The 26876-nt window shown below is 43.4% G+C and overlaps 1 protein-coding gene and 1 pseudogene across 1 annotated transcript in view; one reads left to right on the forward strand and one right to left on the reverse strand.

The window, feature by feature from the left end:
- The window catches only part of ASIC2 (acid sensing ion channel subunit 2), a 1284497-nt gene that overhangs the window by 434336 nt on the left and 823285 nt on the right, over positions 1-26876 (reverse strand). The window lies entirely within an intron of this gene.
- LOC105756736 (NADH dehydrogenase [ubiquinone] 1 alpha subcomplex subunit 2 pseudogene) lies at positions 19622-19921 on the forward strand (annotated as a pseudogene).

Consider the following 26876-nt stretch of genomic DNA (forward strand, 5'->3'; position numbering starts at 1 on the left):
ATCAATCGATGCAGAAAAGGCATTTGACAAAGCCCAACACCCATTCATGATAAAAACGCTCAGCAAAATAGGAATAGAAGTGAAACTCCTCAAAATAATTAAGGGCTTATATACAAAGCCAACAGTCAACACCATCCTAAATGGAGTCTGAAAGCATTCCCCTTGAGAACGAGAACCAGACAAGGATGCCCTTTATCACCACTCTCATTCAACATTGTCGTGGAGGTCCTAGCCAGAGCAATTAGGCTAGGAAAAGAAATAAAGGGCATCCAAATTGGTAGCGGAGAAGTAAAAGTATCTCTATTTGCAGATGATATGATCTTATACACAGAAAACCCCAAAGAATCCTCAAGAAAACTACTGGAACTAATAGATTTCAGCAACGTATCACAATACAAGATAAACATACACGAATCAGCTGGATTCCTCTACACCAACAAAGAGATCTTTGAAGAGGAAATGACCAAATCAATACCATTTACAATATCCCCTAAGAAGATAAAATACTTGGGAATAAATCTAACCAGAGACGTAAAAGACCTATACAAAGAAAACTACGAGACACTACTGCAAGAAACCAAAAGAGACCTGCATAAGTGGAAAAACATACCTTACTCATGGATAGGAAGACTCAACATTGTGAAAATGTCAATTCTATCCAAAGTGATCTACAGATACAATGCAATCCTGACCCAAATTCCAACGGCACTTTCTAAGGAGATGGAGAAACAAATCACCAACTTCATATGGATAAGTAAAGCATTACTGAAGAAGAAGAACAAAGTGGGAGTCCTCACACTACCTAATTTTAAAAGCTACTATACCACCACAGTAGTCAAAATCGCCTGGTACTGGTACAACAACAGATACATAGACCAATGGAACAGAATTGAGAATCCAGACGTGAATTCATCCACCTATAGCAGCTGATATTTGACAAAGGCCCAAAGTCTGCTAAAAGGGAAAAGATAGTCTCTTTAACAAATGTTGATGGCATAACTGGATATCTATCCGCAAAAAATTGAAACCCAATTGAAGACCCATACCTCACACCATACACAAAAATGAACTCAAAATGGATCAAAGACCTAAAACGATAAAGATCATGGAAGAAAAAATAGGGACAATGCTAGGAGCCCTAATACATGGCATAAACAGAATACAAAACATAACTAACAATGCACAAACATCAGAAGAGACACTATATAACTGGCAGCTCCTAAAAATCAAACACTTATGCTCATCAAAAGACTTCACCAAAACAGTAAAAAGACAACCTACAGACTGGAAAAAAAATTTTGGCTGTGACAAATCTGATCAGCATCTAATCTCTAAAACCTACAAGATACTGCAAAACCTCAACAATAAAAAGACAAATAACTCAGTTAAAAAATGGGCAAAGGATATGAACAGGCACTTCACCAAAGAAGATATTCAGGCAGCTAACAGATACATGAGGAAATGCTCACGATCATTAGCCATTAGAGAAATGCAAATTAAAACTACAATGAGATACCATCTCATGCCAACAAGGCTAGCATGAATCCAAAAAACACAAAATAATAAATGTTGGAGAGGTTATGGAGAGACTGGAACATTTATACACTGTTGGTGGGAATGTAAAATGGTACAACCACTTTCGAAATCGATTTGGCACTTCCTTAAAAAGCTAGAAATAGAAGTACCATACGATCCAGCTATCCCGTTCCTTGGAATATATCCCAGAGAAATAATAGCTGTCGCATGAATAGATACATGCACACCCATGTTCATTGCAGCACTGTTCACAATAGCAAAAAGACGGAAACAATCCAGGTGCTCATCAAGAGATGAATGAATAAACAAATTATGGTAAATACACACAATGCAATACTACCCAAAGATAAAGAACTATGATGAATCTGCAAAATATCTCATAACATGGATGAATCTGGAGGGCATTATGCTGAGTGAAATTAGTCAGTCTCAAAAGGACAAATATTTTATGAGACTACTATAATAAGAACTCAAGAAAAGATTTAAACACAGAAGAAAGCATTATTTTATGGTTATGAGGGTGGGGAGGAAGGGAGAGGGGAATTCACTAACTAGATAGTAGACAAGGATCATCTTCACTGAAGGGAAGGACAACACACAATACAGGGGAAGTCAGCACAACTGGACTAAAGCAAAAGCTAAGAAGTTTCTTGAACACATCCAAATACTTTGAGGGACAGAGTAGCTGGGGCTGGGGTCTGGGGATCATAGTTTTGGGGGACATCTAGGTCAATTGGCATAACAAAATTTATTAAGAAAATGTTCTGCATCTCACTTTGGTGAGTGGCGTCTGGATTCTTAAAAGCTTGCGAGCAGCCATCTAAGATGTGTCAGTTTGTCCCAACCCACTTGGAACAAAGGTGAATGAGCAATATCAAAGACACAAGGAAAATGTTAGCCCAAGAGACAAAAGGTCCACATAAGCCACAGACTCCATTAGCCTGAGACCAGAAGAACTAGATGGTGCCTGGCTACCACTGATGACCGCCCTTACAGGGAATACAACAGAGAGTCCTGGACAGAGTGAGAGAAAAGTGTGGAGTGGAACTCAAATTCACATAAAAAGACCAGACTTAATGGTCTGACAGAGACTGGAAGAACCTCTGAAACTATGGCTCCCGGATGCTCTGTTAACCCAGAACTAAAACCATTCCTGAAACCCACTCTTCAGACAAAGATAAGACTGGACTATAAAACAAAACATAATGCTCGTGAGGAGCGTGCCTCTTAGTTCAATCAGATACGCGAGATCAAATGGGAGGCTCCTGTCTGGAGGCAGGATGAGAAGGCAGGAAAGGACAGGAACTGACTGAATGGACACAAGAAACATGGAGTGGAAAGGGGGAGTGTGCTATCACATTGTGGGGACTGCAACTAATGTCACATAAAATATGTGTATAAATTTTTGTATGAGAAATTAACTTGAGCTGTAAACTTTTACCTAAAGTGCAATTAAAAAAAAAAAAAAAGGAAAAAAAATTAGCCAGTGAAAACCTTATGAATAGCAGTGGAACATTGTCTGATATAGGGCCGGAAGAAGAGTCCCTCAGGTTGGAAGGCACTCAAAAGACAATTGGGGAATAGCTGCCTCCTCAAAGTGAGTTGACCTTAACGATGTGGATGAGTCAAACTTTCGGGACCTTCATTTGCTGATGTGGCATGACTCAAAATAAGAAGAAACAGCTACAAACATCCATAATAATGGGAAAAAGGAATGTACGTAGTATGCATCTAGGAAGGTTGGAAATCATCTAAAACGAAATGGAACACATAAACATTGATACGGTAGGCATTAGTGAGCTGAAATGGCTGGCACTAGCCACTTTGAATCAGACAATCATATGGTCTTATGCCAGGAATGACAAATTGAAGAGGAAAGGTGTCACATTCATCGTCATATCCTGAAGTACAACACTGTTAGTGATAGGATAATATCCATATGCCTACAAGGAAGACTAGTTAATACAACTTACGACTATTATTCATATTTACACACCAAACACTAAGGCCAAAGAGGAAGAAATTGAAGATTTTTACCAACTTCTGCAGTCTGAAATTGATCAAACATGCAATCAAGATGCATTGATAATTACTGGCAACTGGAATGCGAAAGTTGAAAACAAAGAAGAAGGGTCAATAGTTGGAAAATACGGCCTTGGTGATAGAAACAATACTGGAGATCGCATGATAGAATTTTGCAAGGCCAACAACTTCTTCATTGCAAATACCTTTTTTCAACAACATAAATGGTGACTATACACATGGACCTCACCAGATGGAATACACAGGAGTCAAATCCACTACATCTTTGGAAAGAAACGATGGAAAAGCTCAATATCATCAGTCAGAACAAGGCCAGGGGCTGACCATGGAACAGACCATCAATTGCTTCTATGCAAGCTCAATTTGAAGCAGAAGGAAATTAGAACAAGTCCATGAGAGCCAAAGTGTGACCTTGAGTATATCCAACCTGAATTTAGAGACCATTTCAAGAATAGATTTGATGAATTGAACACTAATGACAGATCAGATAAGTTGTGAAATAACATCAAGGACATCATACATGAAGAAAGCAAGAGGTCATTAAAAGGAAAGAAAAGACCAAAATGGATGTCAGAAGAGACCATCTGAAAGTTACTCTTGAAGATAGAGTAGCTAAAGCCAAAGGAAGAAACGATGAAGTAAAAGAGCTGAACAGAAGATTTCAAAGGGTTGCTCAAGAAGATAAAGTAAAGTAGTATAATGACATGTGCAAAGACCCAGAAATAGAAAACCAAAAGAGAAGAACACACTCAGCAGTTCTCAAGTGGAAAGAACTGAAGAAAAAATTCAAGCCTCGAGTTGCAATATTGAAGGATTCTATGGGGAAAATGCTAAATGATGCAGGAAGCATCAAAAGAAGATGGAAAGAATACACAGAATCTCTGTACCAAAAAGAATTGGTCGACATTCAACCATTTCAGGAGGTAGCATATGATCAAGAACCGACGGTACTGAAGGAAGAGGTCCAAGCTGCACTGAAAGCATTGCCGAAAAACAAAGCTCCAGGAATTGATGGATTACCAACTGAGATGTTTCAACAAATGGATGCAGCACTGGAGGTACTCACTAGTCTATGCCAAGAAATTTGGAAGACAGCTACCTGGCCAACCAACTGGAAGAAATTCATATTTGTGCCCATTTCAAAGAAAGGCAATCCAAACGAATGTGGAAATTATTGAACAGTATCATTAATATCACACCCAAGTAAAATTTTGCTAAAGATCATTCAAAAGTGGTTGCAGCAGTACATCAACAGAGAACTGCCAGAAATTCAAGCTAGATTCAGAAAAGGATGTGGAACAAGGGATATCATTGCTGATGTCAGATGGATCCTGGCTGACAGCAGAGAATACCAGAAAGATGTTTACCTGCGTTTTATTGCTTATGCAAAAGCATTTGACTGTGTGGGTCATAACAAATTAGGGATAACATTTTGAAAAGAATGAAAATTCCATAACACTAAATTAGTGCTCATGAGGAAACTGTACTTAGACCAGGAGGCAGTCGTTTGAACAGAACAAGGGGATACTTTGTGGTTTAAAGTCAGAAAAGGTGTGCGTCAGGGCTGTGTCCTTTCACCATACTTATTCAATTTGTTTGCCGAGAAAATAATTTGAGAAGCTAGACTATATGAAGAAGAATGCATCATAAGGCCTGGAGGAAGACTCATTAACAACCTGTGATATGCAGACGACACAACATTGCATACTGAAAGTGAAGCGGACTTGAAGCACTTACTGATGGAGATCAAAGACTACAGCCTTCAGTATGTATTACACCTCAGTATAAAGAAAACAAAAATCCTCACAACTGGACCAATAAGCAACAACATGATAAACGGAGAAAAGATTGAAGTTGTCAAGGATTTCATTTTACTTGGATCTACAATCAACACCATGGAAGCAGCAGTCAAGAAATCAAACGACGTATTGCATAGGGCAAATATGCTGCAAAAGATCTTTCTGAAGTGTTAGAAAGTAAAGATGTCACTTTGAGGACTAAGGTGTGCCTGACCCAAGCCATGGTGTTTTCAGTCACCTTATATGCATGTGAAAGTCGGACGATGAATAAGGAAGACCTAAGAAGAATCGATGCCTTTGAATTATGATGTTGGGGAAGAATACTGAATATACCATGGCCTGCCAGAAGAATGAACAAATCTGTCCTGGTAGAAGTATAGGCACAATGCTCCTTAGATGCAAGGATGGTGAGACTTTGTCTCACATACTTCAGCAATGTTATCAGGAAGGACCTGTCCCTGGAGAAGGACATTATGCTTGGTAGAGTAGAGGGTCAGCAAAAAAGAGGAAAACCCTCAACAAGATGAACTGACACAGTGGCTGCAACAATGGACTCAAGCATAACAATGATTATGAGGATGGCGCAGGACCTGGCAGTGCTTTGTTCTGTTGTACATAGGGTCGCTATGAGTCAGAACCAACTCGACCGCACCTAACAACAACAGCATAGGACACAGACTCATAGTGACCCTATAGGACAGAGTAGAACTTTCCCATAGGGTTTCCAAGGACCAGCTGGTAGATTCGAACGGCCAATCTTTTGGTTAGCAGCCAAGCTCTTAACCACTGTGCCACCAGGGCTGCATCTCAACGGCAATGGGTATAGGACACAGTGGAAGGGCACTAAATGACTTCTGAGACTAGATCATAGAAAGTGGTAGGCCTTCCACCTGGGTGTCAATATGAACCTTAGGAGCCCTGAGTTGACATGTAAGAAATCTGGCTACCCTAAAGCTGGCATGTTGGAGAGGCCACATAGAAATAGAAAGAAATAGAAATAGAAAGCACTGTCCAAAGAGCCCCAGCTGTGCCAGCTGCTTGACCTTTCCAAGCATCAACCACCAATGAATGAGGTTTTAGATGATTTCAACCCCCAGCCCTAGAGCCTTCCAGCTCAGGGATCAGAGACAGGTCTTCCCAGCTGTGTCCTCTTTAAAATCCTGATCCACAGAACTATAAGCATAATAAATGGTTATTTTATGCCACTAGGTTTTGAGGTAATTAGTTATGCAGCATTTAATAATTAGAACAAACAAGAAGAGTGTTTTTCACAGCCATGGTACTGAGCTGCTTGTCTTCACCTCTAAAACTTCCTACTTTCCAGGTTGATATTGATCCTTTGGACTCATCTCCTCTTCATTCCTCCCCCATGTAAGGCCTCATTGTGCCCCCTTTATCTGAATGTTATTTCTTTGGCTGCCGTCTTTACTTCCCTCCTCACTGGTGATAGAGATTCTGCTTCTGCCTAACTCTGGTCTTCCTTTCACCTTTCACCTAGTTTATCTCAGGACCCTGTACCATGGCACAAACTTCCCACAGGGAGTCCAGAGAGGGACCTGGATCCCAGGCACTGGATCGTCTGGGAAGGCAGCGACCTGTCTTGTGAACCTCACCTTCTCAGGGACCATTCACCTAGACTTAACCTGTCCAGGACCAGCCTACAGCTTTCTTGCTCTTCAGGAAGCAGAAAGGGAGACTGGAGGTACAGGTGATAAAAGCCCTCTGCTTCCCAATGAAGTCTGTCCCTAGTAGTGAGGAAAACACTGGGAACAAATAAAAAAAGTCTCCAAGGAACCAAAATATCAACGGGCAGGAAATGGCTGGGAATACATCCCAACCAAATGTCCCAAATCCCTGAGGAGAAGGTCATCAAGGGCCTACCACTAATCCCATACCCCCAGGAGTGGTGGACCCTGGCACATCAAGGACTAGGAAGAGTTAAAAGTGGAGTATGTCTCTGGTACCTGAATCCACTTTGAGAATGAGCTAGATGCTTTGGTAAGGTGATGTATGAGCGTGGCTCACCTAATTGGAAAGATTCCAGAGGCAGGAATTAGATAATGTCAAGTCCTTGCTCTTCCTTTTCTTGCTGTGTGTGACCACAGACAAGTCACTTTAGCTGGTTGAGGCTTTGCTTTCTGCAGTCTGCCTTGCCTCCTCCCACAGCTGTTGTGAGAATCCGATGATATAATGCACATGAAGACGTTTTAACTGAACATTTAGCATGGGCTGTGCTATGGGCCAGCACCCCACTTGTGTTATGTCACTTACTACTTATAATGATCCTGTAACAATCCTCATGTTACAGAGAAGGAAACAGAGGGCAGAGGGGCTACATAACTCACACAAGCTCACACAGCTAGTAAGAGGCAGAGCTGGCATTCCAGGTCAGATTTGCCTGATGCTAAAGCCTATGTTCTCCTATTAGGGCTTGATTACTGTTGTTATCATTGTCATTATGGTTGTTGTCATTATTACTGATTTTATGCATCATCTATGACCCATGTTGGAAGCATATTCTTAGCATAAGGCCCATGAGGGTGTTCAGGCACCATGAAAGAGTACCCGGTTTTCCCCAGTTCACTCACTTTCCACCCTGTGAGGCATGTTCCATCGGAATTAATCAGGTTTCTGCAGCGCTATCTCCCAAGGAGGTCTAGATTTCTAAGACTAAAGTCCGGGAGGACTCCAGAGCCAGAGATGATGTCCCAGTGAAGTTGATGAGGCCTATTTCCAGCCCCTGCTAGTGGCATAAGCCAAGCCAGACATCATCCCCTATGCAACCAACAGGGGGGCCAAAAGTAAGCCCTCAATGCAGGAAAACCTGGCCCAGAAAAGCTACCTGGATTGGAGTGAACGGGAAGACTTTGGCATGTTCTTTCCCCTGCGATGCTCCATAATTGCCTTCTCTGCCCAAAGAACAAAACCCCCAAATAGGCAGCCTGGCAGCACCGGTAAAATGAGCAGCTAAGCATGCACGCCGCGCTCTGCTTTCTGACAAATTAGCCTAAAACGTGTGGATTCTTGACTACAGAGGATCAACATAAGGGGAAAATGTAAATGTCTTTGTTAGGACAGTCCTACTGGGTAGAGGCTGGAGGGGAGGGAGCTCTGGTTCCTTGGCAGTCAGAACCAAATCAAGACAATGGTCATCTTGGAAGAAGGTTGGAGGGATTGGTCTGAGGAGTTCTGCCCCCACCAGCTGGAGTAAAGCTCAGAAACTACAAAGCAGATCCTTTGATTAGCATTGGAAATCCATCTCCAGGAACTAGCTGATTCCCAGAATCCCCACTGAGCTCTCTCTTTAGCACAGCCTGGTAGAGTTTGAACAGCAGGATCTGGGAGAGCCTCCCAGCTCTGCCATTTAGGAGCCTGCCACTCACTTGGGCAAGTTCCTGGCTATGTGTGTGTGTACGTGCATATGTGCACATGTGCACATGTGCGCACATGCCAGAGGAAGCAGACTTTGCTAAATGCAAGAGGCTCACAGAGAGTGTTTACATCATATATTGTACAACAAGCAACTAAAAAAAAAAAAAGAAAAATCTAGTTGACCTTTTTGAGGACTGTTATGAATTGCTATGAGTCAGAATCGACTCAATGGCACACACAACACCACAACACGGGTTGAATTAATTGCGTTCCCCAAAAAGGCATGTTGTAGTCCTAACCCCTCAGTACCTGTGAACCTTCTTATTTGGAAATAGGGTCTTTGCAGATATAATCAGATAACATGAGGTCAAACTGGAGAAAGATGAGCTCTAATCCCATGTGACGAGAGTCCTTATAAAAAGAGAAGAGACACAGAGACGCACATAGTCAGACACAGAGGGAAGATGGCCATGTGAACACGGAGGCAGAGATTGAAGTCACGCAGCAGCTGCAAGCCAAGACTACCAGAAGCTGGAAGAGACAAGGAAGGACCTTTCCCTAGAGCCTTCAGAGAGAACGCGGCGTTGCTGCACCCTGAATTCTGACTACTAGCCTCCAGAAGTGTCTGTTGTTTTAAGTCACTCAGTTTGTGATGCTTCGATACAACAGCCCTAGGAGATGAACACAAGGCCTGATAAGAACCTTATTAAAAGCTTCTTTTCCTCCCTGAGACTTGATTTTCACATCTTGCCTCATCTGGGTGACTTAGTCATGTTATCTAATTTCCCTGACTTTGGTTTCCTCACCTGTATAATGGGTATGATTGCGTATACCTCCGAGCCAGTGGAGGGTACGTGAAAAGCAGTTGCAAACTATAAATACATTTCAGGGTGTTTTTGAAGGGGGGGTGGGTGGTGGTGCAAATAAATGACAGAGAAAAGCAAATTTCAGAACAGTGTACGCTTCCCCTTTGTGGGAACGAGGTCCGAAGGGACTCTAATCCCCTGAGATTGTGCTTTAGGGCTCTGGGAAGATTGAGTCCAGAGCCTCTGAAATGAATCGGAAATTGAAGAGAGAAAGCTAAAGGGATTGCGTGTGTTTATTTGCTTTGGGCATGGGAGCAGATGTTAGCAGAGGGGGAGGGAGCTAAGAGAAGCTCTGTGCATTGTCCCAGGTGGAGGTGGGGGAGAGGTGTAGAGGATGGGCAAAGCACCTTGGGCGGAGAGGCCCCTGACAAAAGCCCAGCCCCAAGAGAAACAGGACCAGGAAGAGCATCTTGGGAAGAATTCCTTCACCACCCAATGCCGACCTTCTCCACCTCTCCTGTAGTTGGAGCCCAAGTAGATGGATGGAGTAGGGGGTGCGCCAGCTCAAATGCTTCCTGCCCGGTTGTTGTTAGGTGCCTTCAAGTCGATTTTCAACTCATAGAGACCCAATGTGACAGAGTAGAACTGCACCGTAGGGTTTTCCAGGCTGTAATCTTTATGGGAGCAGCTTGTATCTTTTTTTCCCCCTTGGAGATGCTAGGTGGGTTCGAACTCCTAACCTTTTGGTTAGCAGCTGAGTGCTTAACCATTTCATCACCAGGGTTCCTTTTCCTGCCTGGAGTATCCATTTATTTGAGAACTATAGCAGCGCTGAGTGTTAGGTGGGACCAGGGTGCTGTAGTGGCAATAACAAGTCAGGTGGGGGTTGAGGGTTGAGGAGGAATGATAGGTAGCTGGTATTAGGGCAAAAGCATGATGGTGTTTCTGGCTCATTTTAGGAAAAATCCCTCCTCTCTCTTTGCACTTGTCTATGAACCTCAGCTCTTATCTGGGTTAGAGTCTGAGGGCCGACTCCGTCAGTAGTGCCCACTGGCAGGGATGAGGTGGGGGCGATGGCTTACTAACAGCCGGGAGAGAGTGGCTTTGGAGTTTCAAAGGCAGGGCTAAGGACCACTTGCTGTCTTTGCCAAGAAGGGAACCAAGGAAAAGAACATAATGTCCCTAGGTCCTGGGGGCCCTGGTGGGAGTTGGGTCCATAGGGCATGTCATAGAGTTGACCAGAAATGTAGGGGAATAACATTTTAGATGCTAGGAGGAAAAGGAAGAGTGGGGAGGGCATAGCAGCAGAAACAGGAGGTTTGAGTGTGGGATCGCATACATGGCCCTGAGGGCAAAGCCACAAAGAGGAGTCCAAGGAACAGGTTTCTAGTCCCAGTATTCCTGTTTGGCCCTCACGTGTGACTCCAGTCAATCTCCTACTGATGGAAGAGGAACTTTCAATGGTTAAGCTCTTTTTATATGTTCATACCGATCCTATAGGATAGAGTAGAACTGCCCTATGGGTTTCCAAAGAGTGGCTGGGGGATTCAAATTGCCAACCCTTTGGTTAGCAACCAAGCTCTTAACTATTATGTCACCAGGGCTCCTTTATATGCTTGAGAGGGTGCTAAGTGCTTTTATATAGAGATCATCTTCTTTAATTTGAGCCATAGACCCAAGAGATATGAGAAATGAGCTCTATTTTACAGATGAGGAAACGGACGCCCAGGGAGTTTGGATTAATTACCCAAGGACACACATCCAGCAAGTCTCAGAGCTAGGATTTGCACCCCAAATAATTTGCAACTCTCGCTGTGTATCAGAATCACTATAGAAAATTGGTATGTGTATGTGTGTGTGTGCTTGTGTAAAAACTTGGACATCATCCTTGGAGATTCTGCCTCACTAGGTCTGTGGTGGGCCCAAGAATCTATGTTTAAGAAATCTGATTTAAAAAAAACAAAACAAAAAACACTTCTTTGGTGAGCCTGAGCCCAAACTACTCATTAATTGATTTATTCCTTCAATCATCTGTTCAACAAATATTTGTTGAGTGTCTACCATGTTCGCAGCACTATCTAGATTGTGGGTACAAAGCAATGAACAAAACAACCACCACAGGGTTTATGTTCTACTGAGGAAAGACAAATAATAAGCAAATAAGTAAGGAAGTATATAGTATGTCAAATGATGGTGCGTGCTATGGAGAAAAATGGGACAGGTTAAGGGGGGTAGAAAATGCCAGGGAGGGGTTGTTTGTCTTTTATCTAGGGGTGAGGTAAGGCCTCACTCATAAGGTGACATTGAAACAGAGACTTGAAGGAAGTAAGGGAGGGAGCCATGTGGCTGTCGTAGGAAAGAATCTTCCAGCAGGGGAAACAGCACATGGAAAGACCCTAAGGCAGGACATGCCTAGCATGTTCCTAGAATAGCAGGAAGGCCTGGAGAAGAGAGTGAGACCGGAAGAGAAGCAGGAGATGAGGTCAGGGAAGCAGCAGGGGCTGACCATTGAAGGCCTTGAAGGCCTTTGTGAAGACTTTAACTTTCACTATGAAGGAGATGGGAAACAGAGGTTTGTGAGCAGAGACGTGACATGATATGGCTTGTGCTTTAAAAGGATCATTCTTTGTGGAGAATGGACCATAGGAGTGCAAGGGAAGAAGCAAGGAGATCAGTTAGGAGGCACTGAAAGAAGCCGGGGGAAATAAAGGTGGCTTAAACCATGGTGGAAGCAATAGAGGTGGTAAGAAGCAGTCAAATTCTGGATATATTTTGAGGAGATATTTGAGGACTCCCATTTTATAGTTCCCCCACAGACCACAGCCTTCAGTATGGATTACACCTCAACATAAAGAAAACAAAAATCCTCACAACTGGACCAATAAGCAACATCATGATAAATGGAGAAAAGACTGAAGTTGTCAAGGATTTCATTTTACTTGGATCCACAATCAACACCCATGGAAGCAGCAGTCAAGAAATCAAAAGACGCATTGCATTGGGCAACTCTGCTGCAAAGACCTCTTTAAGGTGTTAAAAAGCAAAGATGTCACCTTGAAGACTAAGGTGCACCTGACCCAAGCCATGGTGTTTTCAATCGCCTCCTCTGTATGCAAAAGCTGGACAATGAATAAGGAAGACTGAAGAAGAATGGATGCCTTTGAATTGTGGTGTTGGTGAAGAATATTGAATATACCCTGGACTACCAAGAGAATGAACACAGCTGTCTTGGAAGAAGTATAACCAGAATGCTCCTTAGAAGGAAGGATGGCGAGACTATGTCTCATACTTTGGACATGTAATTAGGAGGGATCAGTCCCTGGAGAGGGACATCATGCTTGGTAAGGTGGAAGATCAGCGAAAAAGAGGAAGACCCTCAACAAGATGGATTGACACAGTGGCTGCAACAATGGGCTCAAGCATAATGATTGTGAGGATGGCGCAGGACTGGGCAGTGTTTTTCTCTGTTTACATAGGGGTCCCTATGAGCCGGAACTGACTCAACTAACGACAACAACCTAACATTTTATAGTTGAAGAAATAAAGGATTAGAGAAATCAAGTAATTTACTCAGGGCCCCACAACCTGTAAGAAGAGAACCTGGGATTCAAATCCAGATCCATGGTGTCTCAAAGAGCGGGAAGTTCTTTATTTAGATAAACCCAGATGGAGAATACTTTTACAAACTAAAGGCTTGTTTTGAATGGCTATAATCACCCCTTGCCAGTTTCTCGCTTATAAACCTAAACTTAGCTCACTAGCTTTTTTTTTTTCCTTTTTAACTAATATTTTATGGTGTTTTAGGTGAAGGTTTACATGGCAGTTTAGGTTCCCATTCAACAATTTCTACAAAAACTTTTTAGTGACGTTGTTACACTCTTTACAATGTGTGAACATTCTCATTATTTCCATTCTGGTTGTTCCGTTTCCATTAATCTAGTTTCCTCACCCCGTTACATTCTCATCTTTTGTTTAAAGTAATTATTGGCGATTTGAGCTAACTTTTACTGGGTTTCCATTGCCAATCTTTTCTGTCCAACCTCACAATGGATTTGAAAATCCTCCTTGAGTAGCCCCACTTGACCCAGCCACATTCACCCTGCACTGTCCCTTCCTTTGCCTTACCCTCCAAATAGGAATATTTGAGATTTCTCCAATCCAATTATCATCTTTTGCAACTTGTCCATTTTCTTCCCTCTTCCTGGTCCCTGTTCCTTCTCTATGCTATCTGATGACATCCCCATCATTTTTCTAGGCTTAGCTTAAAAAAAAAAAAAAACTTTCTCTGTGACAACTTCTTATGTGTTTTCAACCTCTGCCTCCTCTGAGCCTCACTTCCTGAACCTTGTTTCCTATCTTGGGGCACATAACGACTCAGCCAATACAGATGCTACCATTCTGGGGAAGTCATCAGCCCTCTCTGGACCTCACTGCAAGAGTATGAAAGAACCCAGGGATCACTCTGTGTTATTTTCCCAAAATATAAGGTTAGAGCAGACTGGGGCCCCACAGGGCTGCTGAGCAATACCAGTTCAACAGCCATATTGGTGGAACACTGAATAACAGTTCATCTCTTCACCTTTACTCCTCAGAGGATATTTGTGCCATCAGTGGGCACAGGTAGGACTGGATCACACTCCTCCTTTCTGAGCATGGCACAGAGGCTTTGGAGCCACTATATCTAGGATTCAAGCCCACTAACTGGCCATGTATGTGATCTTGGGAAAGTCACTTTTTCCTGTGCCTTGGTTTCCTCCTCTCTGAATTTTGCATAATAAGAGCTTTATCAGAGGTTTTTGCGATTATATGTCATAGGCACGATGCATAGAGATGTCCTGCACATGTTTCTTTCCTCCTCCCTCCCTGCTGGCTCAACGTTGCAGCCACCAGCTTTGGCTGAAAGGCTTAGGTGGTGACATTAAGGGAGCCCTTTTTCCTCTGGGATTTAGTGAATTCCTAGATAGAGAGCATCTGGACTCTGAGTTCCAGAGGCACCTCAGCTGGCTCTGAGGGCTGGCAGCTGCACTGCCCTGCGGTGAATGATGGTTTTGTCTGCTGGGCCAGGGAAGTGACTGAGCTGTCCCTGTGGGGCCTCCCGTCTGCCTCGCCCCTCCTCCCCCCACCCACTTCATTCTGGATGGTTAATGCTCAGCCCCTCCTCACTCTCTGGTTCTCCAAGCAAGTGGGTAGTGCCAACTCGAGAGGCAGGTGGTTGAACTGACAAAATGTGCAGCAAATTGGATTATGGAGCAGCCTCTTGGGGGAGAAGGGTGATTTTTAAATTAAGAATGAGTGGAAATGAACTAGCAAGAAGGCAGACAGGCTCAGCAAAATGTTGGGTCCTGGGAATTCTTCAGATTAGCGGATGTTGCTACTTCTCTGGGCTCTGCAGCAACGTCAGTCCTTGGGCTTTAATTTTGCCCCCCTGAGAAACAGCACTGACCTTCTTTGGAGCTGGGAGGGAAAAGCAAGGGAGGAAGGAAGCTGGAGGGACAGTGTGACATAGCAGAATGGACATAGAATTTAGAGGCAGAATTCCTTGAGGGTGATTTTGGGCAAGTTACTTAAACTTTCTGGGACTCATTGTCCTGTGATTTCCCAGGCTTGGTATGAATATTAAATGATGGCAATCCATGGGAAAGGATGCTTGTAGCTGTAACAATTCTGCATGGATATTAGCATTTGAGGGTTATTGGGAACATTAATGAGATGATGTATGCAAAGCACTCAGTGCAGTGGCTGAACAAGAGTACAACCCGTAGTTGTCATTAGCAGTGGTGGTGCTTGTTTGCGGAGGAAGCGTGGTGGGGTCTTGTTGACTACCCACACTTTGGAGTTAGCAGACCTTCATTCAAATCCTGGCTCTGTCACTTGTTTGCTGTGTCAGAGATTAAACAAACAACTTACCCTCCTAAGCCTTGATTTTCTCATCTGTAAAGTAGGGCTGATGGTAACACTTAATACCCTGGTGGTTGTGAGGTTTAGATAAGTTCAGTCAGCAAAGCACTGAACACAGTGCCTGGGCACACCAATAAATGTTTCCCTTCCTTTGCCAAAAATCAAAGTCATTTGGGTGTAAACACTTTATCCACAACTGGTCTTCCAGATACCCAGGATCTACAGGACTCTTTGCACATGGGACCTTTAAAAAAAAAAATTGCTATCAAGTCCATTCTGACTCATGGCGACCTCCTGTGTGTCAGAGTAGAACTGTGCTCTATAGGCTTTTCAGTGGCTGATTTTTTGGAAGTAGATTGCCAGGCTTGTCTTCTGAAATGCCTCTGGGTGGACTTGAACCTCCAACCTTTTGGTTAGCACCTGAGTGCATTAACCATGTGCAACACCCAGGCACTGCTGGGATCTTTAAGGGGGTGAGAATTCCACTGGGCTCTAAAAAACCCTCTGAGGGCTTTTGTCACATTCTTCAAGCCTCACACCCTTGCACCCTTCACCTGCCTCCTGCTGCTCCTTTGGTGCATCTGCAAAACACGGGCCATCAGACAGGCTCTATTTGCTTCCCAAGAATACTGTGAGGATCATCAAGGTGAGCAACATCAAAGAGAATTGAGATGATTCAGTGTGGTACACATATTAGTTATGACTGTTATTAATTTTTGCTGTCACTAATTGAGGGGGTTAGCAGTGAGGAAGTGACTAGGAAAAGGGACTATGTGGCTCTCAATGTAGAGATAGATCTTAAAGAGAATAAACCACACAAAAATTACTCAATGTACATTTCTTTCATTGTCATCAAAACTTGACTTTAGTGAGTAGAAATTAATAACAGGAAGAGCAAGGAAAAAAAAATCAAATACATGGAAACTGAATAACACCTTGCTTAAAAACCACTGGGTAACAGAAGAAATTAAAGATGGAATCAAAAAATTCCTCGAATCAAATGAGAATGAAAACACATCATAACAAAACCTTTGGGACATAGCAAAGGCGGTGCTCAGAGATCAATTTATAGCAATAGATGCACACATCGAAAAAGAGGAAAGGGACAAAATCAAAATGTTAGCTACACAACTCGAACAAATAGAGAACAGCAAAATAAGCCCACAGCCACCAGAAGAAAGGAAATAATAAAGATCAGAGCAGAAATAAATAAATTAAAGAATAGAAAAACAATAGGAAGAATCAACAAAGCAGGAGAGGAAGCAAATAACCCAAGTAAGAAATGAAATGGATGCTATTACAGCAGACCCTACTGAAATAGAAAGGATCATAACAGAGGACTATGAAAAACTATACTTCAACAAATTTGAAAACCTAGAAGAAATGGACAAATTTATAGAAACACACTACATACGTAAATTAACACAAACTGTGGTAGAAAATCTGAACAGATCCCTTACAAGAGAAAAGATCGAAAAGGTAATTAAAAAAAAAACCTCCCAATGAAAAAAAGTCCTGGCCCAGATGGCTTCACTGGAGAAATCTACCAAACATTCAGAGAAGAGCTCACACCAGTACTACTCAAACTATTTCAGAACATAGAAAAGGAAGAGATGCTTCCAAATTCATTCTATGATACAGCCCTTCCTTAAAAAGCTAGAAATAGAAATACCATATGATCCAGCAATCCCACTCCTAGGAATATATCCTACAGAAATAAGGCATCACATCCATGTTCATTGCAGCATTATTCACAATAGCAAAAAGATGGAAACAACCTAAGTGCCCATCAACAGATGAATAGATAAATGAACTATGGTACATACACACAGAGGAATACCACGAAATGATAAAGAACAATGATGAATCTTTGAAACATCTCACAGTACGGATGAATTGGAGGGCATTATGCTGAGTGAAATAAATCAATAACAAAAGGACAAATATTGTGTGAGACCACTACTATAAAACTCATGAAAAGGTTTATATACGAAAAGAAACAATCTTTGATGATTACAAAGGAGGGTAGGGTGGGGATGGAAAAGCACTAAATAGACAATAGATAAGTGGTAACTTTGGTGAAGGGTAAGACAGTACACAATACTGGGGAAACCAGCACAACCTGCACAAGGCAAGGTCATGTAAGCTCCCTAGAAACATCCAAACTCCCTGAGGAACTGAATTGCTGGGCTGAGGTTTATGCGGACCATGGTCTCGGGGAACATCTAGCTCAACTGGCATAACGTAATTTATAAAGAATCTGTTCTACATTCTACTTTGGTGAGTAGCATCTGGGGACTTAAAAGCTTGTGAGTGGCCATCTAAGATACTCCACTGGTCTCACCCCTTCGGGAGCAAGAGGAAATGAAGAAAACTAAAGACACAAGGGGAAGATTAATCCAAAGGACTAATGGACCACAACTACCACAGCCTTCACCAGACTGAGTCCAGTATGACTAGATGGTGCCTGGCTACCACCACCAACTGCTCTGACAAGGATCACAGTAGAGGACAGAGCTGGAGAAAAATATAGAACAAAATTCTTTTTTTTTCTAGGATTTTATTTTATTTTTTAAGTTTTTTTATTGTTGTAATTAAATTAAGTTTACATTTCAAGTTAGTCTCCCATACATAATTTTATACATACATTGTTATGTGACCCTAATTGCTCGCCCCATTCTGCAACAGCACACTCCTCTTTTCTGCCCCTGACTCCCCATGACCATTCAACCAGCTCCTAACCCTCTCTGTCTTCCCATCTCACCTCTGGATGGAAGCTGCCCCTTTGGTCTCTTGTATCTACTTGACTAAGAGGCACACTCTTTACGAGTGTCACTTTATGTCCCATAGTCCAGTCCAATCTCTGTCTGAAGAGTTGGCCTTGGAAATTGTTTTAGTTCTGGGCTGATAGAGAGTCCAGGGGCCACGCTTTTTGGGGTACCTCCAGTCTCAGTCAGACCATTAAGTCTGGTCTTCTTACTAGAATTTGAGTTCTGCACCCCATCTTTCTGCTGCTCCATCAGGGACTCTCTGTTGTGTTCCCTGTCAGGACAGTCATTAGTGGTAGCCAGGCACCATCTAGTTCTTCTGGTCTCAGGCTGATGAAGTCTCTGGTTTATGTGGCCCATTCTGTCTCTTGGGCTAATACTTTCCTTGCATCGTTGGAGTTCTTTGTTCTCCTTTACTCCAGGTGGTTGGGACCAATTGATGCATCTTAGATGGCCGCTTGCAAGCTTTTAAGACCCTAGACACCACTCACCAAAGTAGGATGCAGAACATTTTCTTAATAAGCTTTGTTATGCCAATTGACCTAGATGTCCCCTGAAAGCATGGTCCCCAGGCCCCTACCCCTGCTACTCTGTCTCTCAAAGTATTTGATTGTATTCAGGAAACTTCTTAGCTTTGGTTTAGTCCAGTTGTGCTGACTTCCCCTGTAGTGTGTGCTCTCCTTCCCTTTGCCTAAGATGATTCTTATCTACTCTCTAGTTAGTGAATAACCCTCACCCTCCCTCCCCACTCCCGTAACCATCAAATAATGTTTTCTTCTGCGTTTAAACCTTTTCTTGAGTTCTTATAATAGTGGCCTTATACAGTATTTGTCCTTCTGTGACTGACTAAATTCACTCAGCATAATAAGCTCCAGCTTCCACCATGTTATACGATGTTTCACAGCTTCATCATTGTAGAACAAAATTCTAACTCACAAAAAAAGACCAGACTTACTGGCCTGACAGAGACTGGAGAAATCTCGAGAGTATGGCCCCCAGACACCTTTTTAACCCAGTAATGAAGTCACTCCTGAGGTTCACCCCTCAGCCAAAGATTAGACAGCCCCAGATTAAAGGGGCACACAAGCCCAGGGGCAAGGACTAGAAGGCTGGAGGGGACAGGACAGCTGGTAATAGGGAACCCAAGGTTGAGAAGGGAGAGTGTTGACATGTTGTGGGGTTGGCAACCAATGTCACAAAACAATATCTGTATTAATTGTTTAATGAGAAATTAATTCACTCTGTAAACCTTCATCTAAAGCACAGTAATTTAAAACAAAAAAAATAGAAACTTGACTTTAGTATCTATCATATACAGGAATTAGTGTCTTGCACAGAGTAGGTTCATAGTAGGAATTTGTTAAGAATTGGTTACATTAAATTTCACTGATGAGTGAAGATGGAGACAGCCACAGTGACTCAGGGGATCAGGGCTAAGTTGGGCCTGTGTGAGATTCACATCTACTTATGCCAGTGCTGGCCTGGCAACCGGGGTGTCAGTGGCTTCATCGAGAAAAGCTATGGAGAGCTGAAGATGATGAACCCTGATCCACCAGTTCTAATCTGTGAGTGCTCCAATGTGCAGCCCAAGCTCTGGGCCCACTATGCACTCGACTAAGAGAAGAATGTCTCTTTGAACAACCTCAGTGCTGATCAGGCAACCAGAGTCGTGAAGAACGTGCTAAGTGGCAAAGCCTGAAGCCTCAACTGAGGATTTAGGGCAACAGTCTGAGCCTGGGCTCTATTGGGCTGAGTACAATATGGAAAAAAGTATTCTCCTGTTCCCTTTAAAACTTGTACTGTAAAAAAAAAAAAAAGATAAATTTGTTATGTGCATGATGAGGAGGAGGAGGAGGATGATAAAGATGATGTCATACTCATTGATTAACTGCCTACTCTGTGCTAGGCACTCTATGTGCATGCTATTTGAATTCCATCTCTGAGGTAGAAATAAATATCTTTCGGAGGAGAAAAAAATAACAGGCTCAGAGAGGTTAAGGGACATGCCCATTGTCACACAGCTGGCCATGACAGAGACCCATCTGTGTCCAGATGTTTTTGCACCCATAACCCATATTGTTTCCTCCAGGGTCTAGGCCAAGCTGTCAGCCCGAATTCCTAACGTGGCAAGCACCCCACACTGGAAAGTGGTCACTGGCTTTCCAAAGGTTGTCCACCCCTCGGGCTTGGGCAGCACAATCGCAAGGCTGTGAGCTGCCTCCTTTATCCCTCATCAAAGCCATAAACATTCCCCAAAGAGCTTGTGCACTGCAGGGTGCTGGCTATGGGTCTGCATTTAAGAAGGTGAAGGAGTCCTTCCTAAGTGCCTCGTAATTGCTGCTGTTCTGCAGATCGCCAGCCTGGATACCTTGTTGGCCTCTGAAAGGCTCAGTTCTGATTAGACAGAGAGCCACCTGGGTGGCTAACAGCACACATGCTGTTTGTGGCATGCTGTTGCTGCTGTTCACCCAGGCTGCACACTTGCCTGAAATTGCTCTCGGGAGGAAAAGCAGAGCTAACACAGGCCCAAGGAGGCAGATCTGTATTTGAAAGAGGAACTTGAATCATTGATCACTATTCAAGATGGCAGAGTTTGGGGGCCTTGGAGAGGGAGACCTGTGGCTTTTCCTAGCAGGAGGCTTGTAACACTTAGCAGGAGGTTGTGTTTTCTTTGTACATAAAGAACAAAGTGAAGAATCGTTATTCCATCTCTAGCAGACACGAGTGTTGTTCAAAGAGGATTGATTAGCTCTGAAACAAAAGCTTGCCATGTTATTTACAGTAATTGCCGTTGCAGCTCTCCTTTTTATAAAACGGAGGCAAACCTGACTTGCTTGGAGCCAGCCAGGTTGTACCCTCCCTTGTCTAGGGCACCAAGCAGCATGGTAGGCGGGACTCTGCTTGGCCCCGCTGCTGCCACCTCCCCATCCCACAACTGGAGCCATCCACTCTCTCTCCACCTTCTTCACTCAGCCCTCTGCCGTGTACTTCCCTGGAGCATGTGACTCCCTGCTGTTGTGTCCTCTTATCCAGGAGGACCGGAAAAGCACTGGAGTCAGATGTTTCTGGGTTCCAACGCAACTCTACCACCCTGATTACGTGCCCAAGGGAGAGACACCGAAACGCTCTGCTCTCTTCTTTGGTTGCAAGATGGCACTAGTGATGATAACACCTATCGGGGAAGTTCACTGTAAGGAGAAAGGAGATAATGCATGGAAAGTGCTTAGCACAGTGTCTGGCACAGTGTTCAAAATACAGTAACTAGTTTCATTATGACAAAGTATTTTAAAGCAATATTGTTGTTGTTAGCTGCCACAGAGTCAGCTCCTGACTAGGCAAGCCCATGCACAATGGGATTGGACCACTGTGATCCACAGGGTTTTCACTGGCTGATTTTTTGGAAGTCAATCACCAGGTCTTTCTTCCTAGTCTGTCTTAGACTGGAAGCTCTGCTGAAACCTATCAGGCTCAACTTCTGACTCCTCCATATACTAGCTGAATGGCAGTTCCATACTGAGTCTTGGTTTCCTACCTAGAAAGAGGAACTGCACTCACCTCCTAGGGTTAGTGTGCAGATGAACTGAGGTGAGCTATATAAGCCACTTGGTACTGTTTCTGATGTATAAGAATTCGAGAAGTGCTTTGTGATATATTTGTTAACTGCCTCATGGTAGGTGCTCAGTGTCTGTTAGTTCTTTGCCATGGGCACTTGAGTCATCCCTTGTTGGACCTCCCAACAAGCTAGTGGTCACCAGACATTATGGTCACCAGACACTGGGCTCTGTCTCTGCATTAGACTTCTTCTCAAGGTGGGACTTCTTCTCTAGGTGGGACTTCTTCTCAAGGTCTTCAGTGGATGGGTCTAACTCCTGTCCCAGCACCTTTCAGTATACTTCTCAATTGGGTCAGGTATCTGGGCCATGCTGAGCTCTGACCCAAGACAGGATGCAGGGAGAACCAACTGAAAATGGAAACCTTCGCAGTTGAATGTAGAATCAATGATGCCGAAACTTTAGACCAAGTTTGGTCTTTCCCAGAGACACTGGAGAGTGGCTTGGGTTGAGGGCCTTTCTGTCAGAAGGCAGATGAAAGACATATCTCCAGACCCCAGAACAGCCTTCTTGGCAGCAGGAGGCTGCATCAAAGCAGTATCTCTGGTGCTACAAACTCAAGTGATGGAGCTGTGGAAATTCAGCTCTGGCCATGTGAATTACATACGGAAAATAGGAATGCTCTTATTATGGGTTTACCCTAGAGGCCTACTGTGTGCCAGGCACTGTGCTGGGTAGTCTACGAACGTTATCTCATTCAATCCCCTATGAGTTTGATTGTGTCTGTATTACTGAGGAGGACATTGAGGCTCAGAGGCGCTAAGTAACTTGTGCAGATCTACCTAACTGGTAAGCTCTCTAAGGCAAGGACTGCATCATTTTAATCCATTCATCCCACAGAGGCAAACATAAAACCAGAAAAACCAAACTCGTTGTCACTGAGTCGATTCCGACTCATAGTGACCCATATAGGACAGAGTAGAACTGGCCCATAGGGTTTCCAACGAGCTGCTGGTGGATTCCAACTGAAGACCTTTTGGTTAGTAGACAGTCTTTTTAACAACTGCGCCATCAGGGCTCTGAGGCAAACACAGTATTCAGCAAATGCTAGGGGCTCAGTAGGTGCTGAGTGATTGAGGAAAATTTATTTTTTTAGCTTCATTTCCTACTTATCCCAAATTCCAAACTTCTTGTTTTCCAGACTTGCCAAGCCTCTTTCTGGCCCATGGCTTTGTGTCTGTGGTTCCCTGTGCTTAGAATATCTTTCGCCTTTCTCAACCTACCAGTTACCAATTTACCACTGAGTCAATTCCAACTCAGGGTGACCACATGTATGTCAGAGTAGAACTGTGCTCCGTAGAGTTTTCAATGACTGATTTTTTGGAAGTAGATCATCAGACCTTTCTTCCGAGGGGCCTCCGGGTGGACTGAAACCTCTAAACTTTTGGTTAGCAACTGAGCGTGTTAACCATTTGCACCACCCAGGGACTTCATTCCTCTTTCAAGATTTACCTCAAATGTCATCTTTTCTGTGAAGTTTTTTAAAGTCTATTTGGTATAGTTAGTGTTTCACCCAGGGTGCCATGGTAATCTGTACACCTCTCTGGCAGAACACGTATCAGATAGATTACAATTACTTGATTAGGCGTATACTTCCTTCATTAGACTATAAGTAGTTGGAGGATTAGGCCATGTTGGAATCATCTTTGTGCCCAGGATGTCCATATAAAACCAAAAAAACCCAGTCCTGTCACCAACAAGTCAATTCTGACTCATGGCAACCCCATGTATTATACACAGTGTGGAACTGCTCCATAGGGTCTTCTTGGCTGTAATCTTTATGGAAGCAGATCACCAGGTCTTTCTTCTGTGGATGTCCATATAAGAGAGGAAAAATCAGGCATGCTGACTTGTCTCCATGGAAATATATCTTGAGCATGCTCACATCAATTTAGTTTACAAGCAGCATGTTCAGTCCCTACCTCCTTCGAGTATAGGGAACTTCCCAGGTTTCTGATGCCAAGAAATGGAAACACAGGAAATTGTCATGAAGTGATTGATAATTTCAAGCTTCATGGCAGAAACACATCCCAATATCAATAATAAATTGACCTTTTGATTCATACTTTGCCCTTTTGTGAGCTTGATACAAGTGGATCAATTCTTCCATGTCTCAATGTCTAGACATCTAGACATGGAGTCTGTTTAGTCAGCACCAGGGCCCCAAGCCAGGCCTCTCTTCTTGGCCTGACACATTCCATATTTTCTGTCAATGACTCAAAAAAATACAATGAGGTTTTGCTCATCAAATTTTCAGATGACAAGACAGTAGCAGGGATGGTGATTATGTCAGATGACAGAATCAGGATCCAAATGATCACAATAAGCTGAAACAAAGCGTCAACTCATTTAGCAGGGATTAATGTCAGGTCCAGAGACCAACTGCACAGGGACTGGATGGGGGGACGTGACTTAGCTGAAGTGTGGGGGACAAAGGCCTGTTTACTCAGAAGTGAATTAGAGATGAACCTGCAGAATGGTGCAGCCATTAGGAATGGAATCCCAGTACACATTATTAAAGTAGAGGTTCTAGAAGAAAGGAAATGATGGTCCCACTGGGCTCATCTCTAGTCTGACAGACTACAGCTGGAGTGTAATGCTCACCTGATTCCCACCCTTCAAGAGGGGCTTTGACAAAATGGTCCATGTCCCAAGAAAAGTGATCTGGTATTGAGGGCACTCAAATCCAAGAGACTTACGGGATGTTTCCCTACAGAGTAGGAGCTCAAGAAATTTTGTCACATTGAGGAGTGATTTTGTAAGGCTAATGGACAGAATCAATATTAATCGGTAAAAGTGTCAGGCAGACATATTTCTGTTCTGTATAAGAAAGAACTTTCTAAGAAGTCAGGGCTACTCACCAGAGGAACGAGCTGCCACATGATGCCATGAGCTTCCCATTACTTGACATTTTTGTCAGGAGTGTTATGGGAAGAATTATGACGTTGGAGGGAGCTATCAACTTCCAGGTTCTATCCATCCTTGACAGTCTAAAATTCCACAATGTACTTGTTTTCCTGTTACTTTAATAACCTGAGCTTCCCCAGGCTACACTAGTCCAGTGGGAGGAGAGGAGAATGGGCAACTGGGCATTATTAGAGATGTCTACCATGCTGTTTCTGTCCTGCCAAGGGTAGATCATTGACCTTAGAAGAAGGGTGTGTCCTTCACTTCTCTCTGTTTTCAGGGTAAGTTCCTTTGTATGTTGCTGTTGTTAGGTGGCTATCAAGTCAGTTTGGACTCATAGCGACCCTACAGGACAGAGTAGAACCGCCCCATAGGATTTCCAAGGAGTGGCTGGTGGATTTGAACTGCTGACCTTTTGGTTAGCAGCTGAGCTCTCAACCGCTACGCCACCAGGGCTCTGTTCCTTTGTATAAGGCTCCCCATTTTCTCATGCATATAGACTTAGTTCTCCAGGCATGCCCATCCACATCTAAATCCCAGGGATACTGAGTCTGAGTCTCCCTAACTGGGTCCTACTCCTTTAATAACTGAGTTGTTTTCATTTGAAAGCCATGGATCTCATAGTCCCAATGTCATGGTAAATCCCTGGAGGGAAGGACAATGTCTGTAATTATATTATGCTCTTTCTCCATAGCATAATGGTTAGGAGTGCATGCTCTGAAGTCAGACAGTCATGGTCCAAATTCCTAATCCCACCTGTATTCTTTACTAGCCATGTGAGCTTGGGCAAGGTGCTTAATCTCTCTGAGGCTCAATTTTCTGGTCTGTAAAATGAGCATGATGACAGTACCTACCTCATAGCATTGTTGTAGGGATTAAATAAGACATGCAAGTGAAGAACTTAGCAAAATGGTAACACACAGTAAGCACTTAGCATATATTAGCCACTGTTACTCTACTATGACGAACCAGTTGCTGTCAAATCAATTCCGATTCATGGAGACTTTCCAAGTTTCAGAGTAAAATTGTGCTTCATAGGATTTTTCGGAAGAAGATCACCAGGCCTTTCTTCTGAGGAACCTCTGGGTGGGTGAGTTTGAACCATCAGTCTTTTGGTTAGTAGCCAAGTGCTTAACCATTTGCACCACCCAAGGACCTCCTACTATGATTGAAAGTCTGAAGAACCTATCTTCTGCTGCTGCCCACTATTCAGCTGGGTTTTTTGGGGGGTTCTGTGCTCCTTCCCTCCCCAGACCCTGTTTCTCTCCCTCTGTGTTACACTAGAGGCTGTTCTTCTCAGCACCCGTGCTTCTTCCTGGGTGAGCCCCACCATTTTAAGCTGTGACCGTTGTCCCTGCATCCCATCATCCCTCATGGCATGTCACTCTCATTTTTCTCCCACACAAAATCGTTCCAGTTGGAACTTTCAGATTTCTCTTATTTCAGGGGGAAGCTGTTCTCTCATATGCCTTGCATTTTAACAACTTTCATCGCTATTGCTCATTTTGGTCTGTTTAATAACATGTTTTAAGCTAATCCCTTGTAATAAAAGGGTTTTATTACTAATGGAGACAGGTGCGTAATTCAGAGAGTTCATAAGTTTCACTTTTCTGATGAGGTCTGCTGGAGTTGAAAGTTTTGCAGCTCTGTAAGGTTTGGTGGGGAGCGGTGCCCAGGGAAGTGGACCAGAAGGGAATTTTCATTTCAGGGATAGATCCGCAAGGTGCAGAAAGAGTGGAGTTTGTGTCTGCAAAAACTGGATGGAAAGGGCTGAAGAATCCCCATTCTTGGCTGGTTGATGACTGCAAGGAGAAGTGTCAAAGTCTTCGTGAAGACAAGATATTGGACTTGGAGCGAGGGTTTCCTATGATGGTGAAAGACCAGGGCTTATGGATCCCACTTGCCTTGACCTACTCAAAGAGATGATCATACCCTCCTCTCTACCATGACAGGTAACTATTACTATACCTCTACCTATACCTATAACTCCCCCAACGCATCAGTACAATTTTGCTGAAGTCATTCAAAAGTCGTTGCAGCAGTATCGACGGGGAACTGCCAGAAATTCAAGCCGGATTCAGAAGAGGACGTGGAACCAGGGATATCATTGCTGATGTCAGATGGATCCTGGCTGAA

This window comes from Trichechus manatus, unplaced genomic scaffold (assembly GCF_000243295.1).
Source record: "Trichechus manatus latirostris isolate Lorelei unplaced genomic scaffold, TriManLat1.0 scaffold00138, whole genome shotgun sequence".
NCBI lineage: Eukaryota > Metazoa > Chordata > Mammalia > Sirenia > Trichechidae > Trichechus > Trichechus manatus.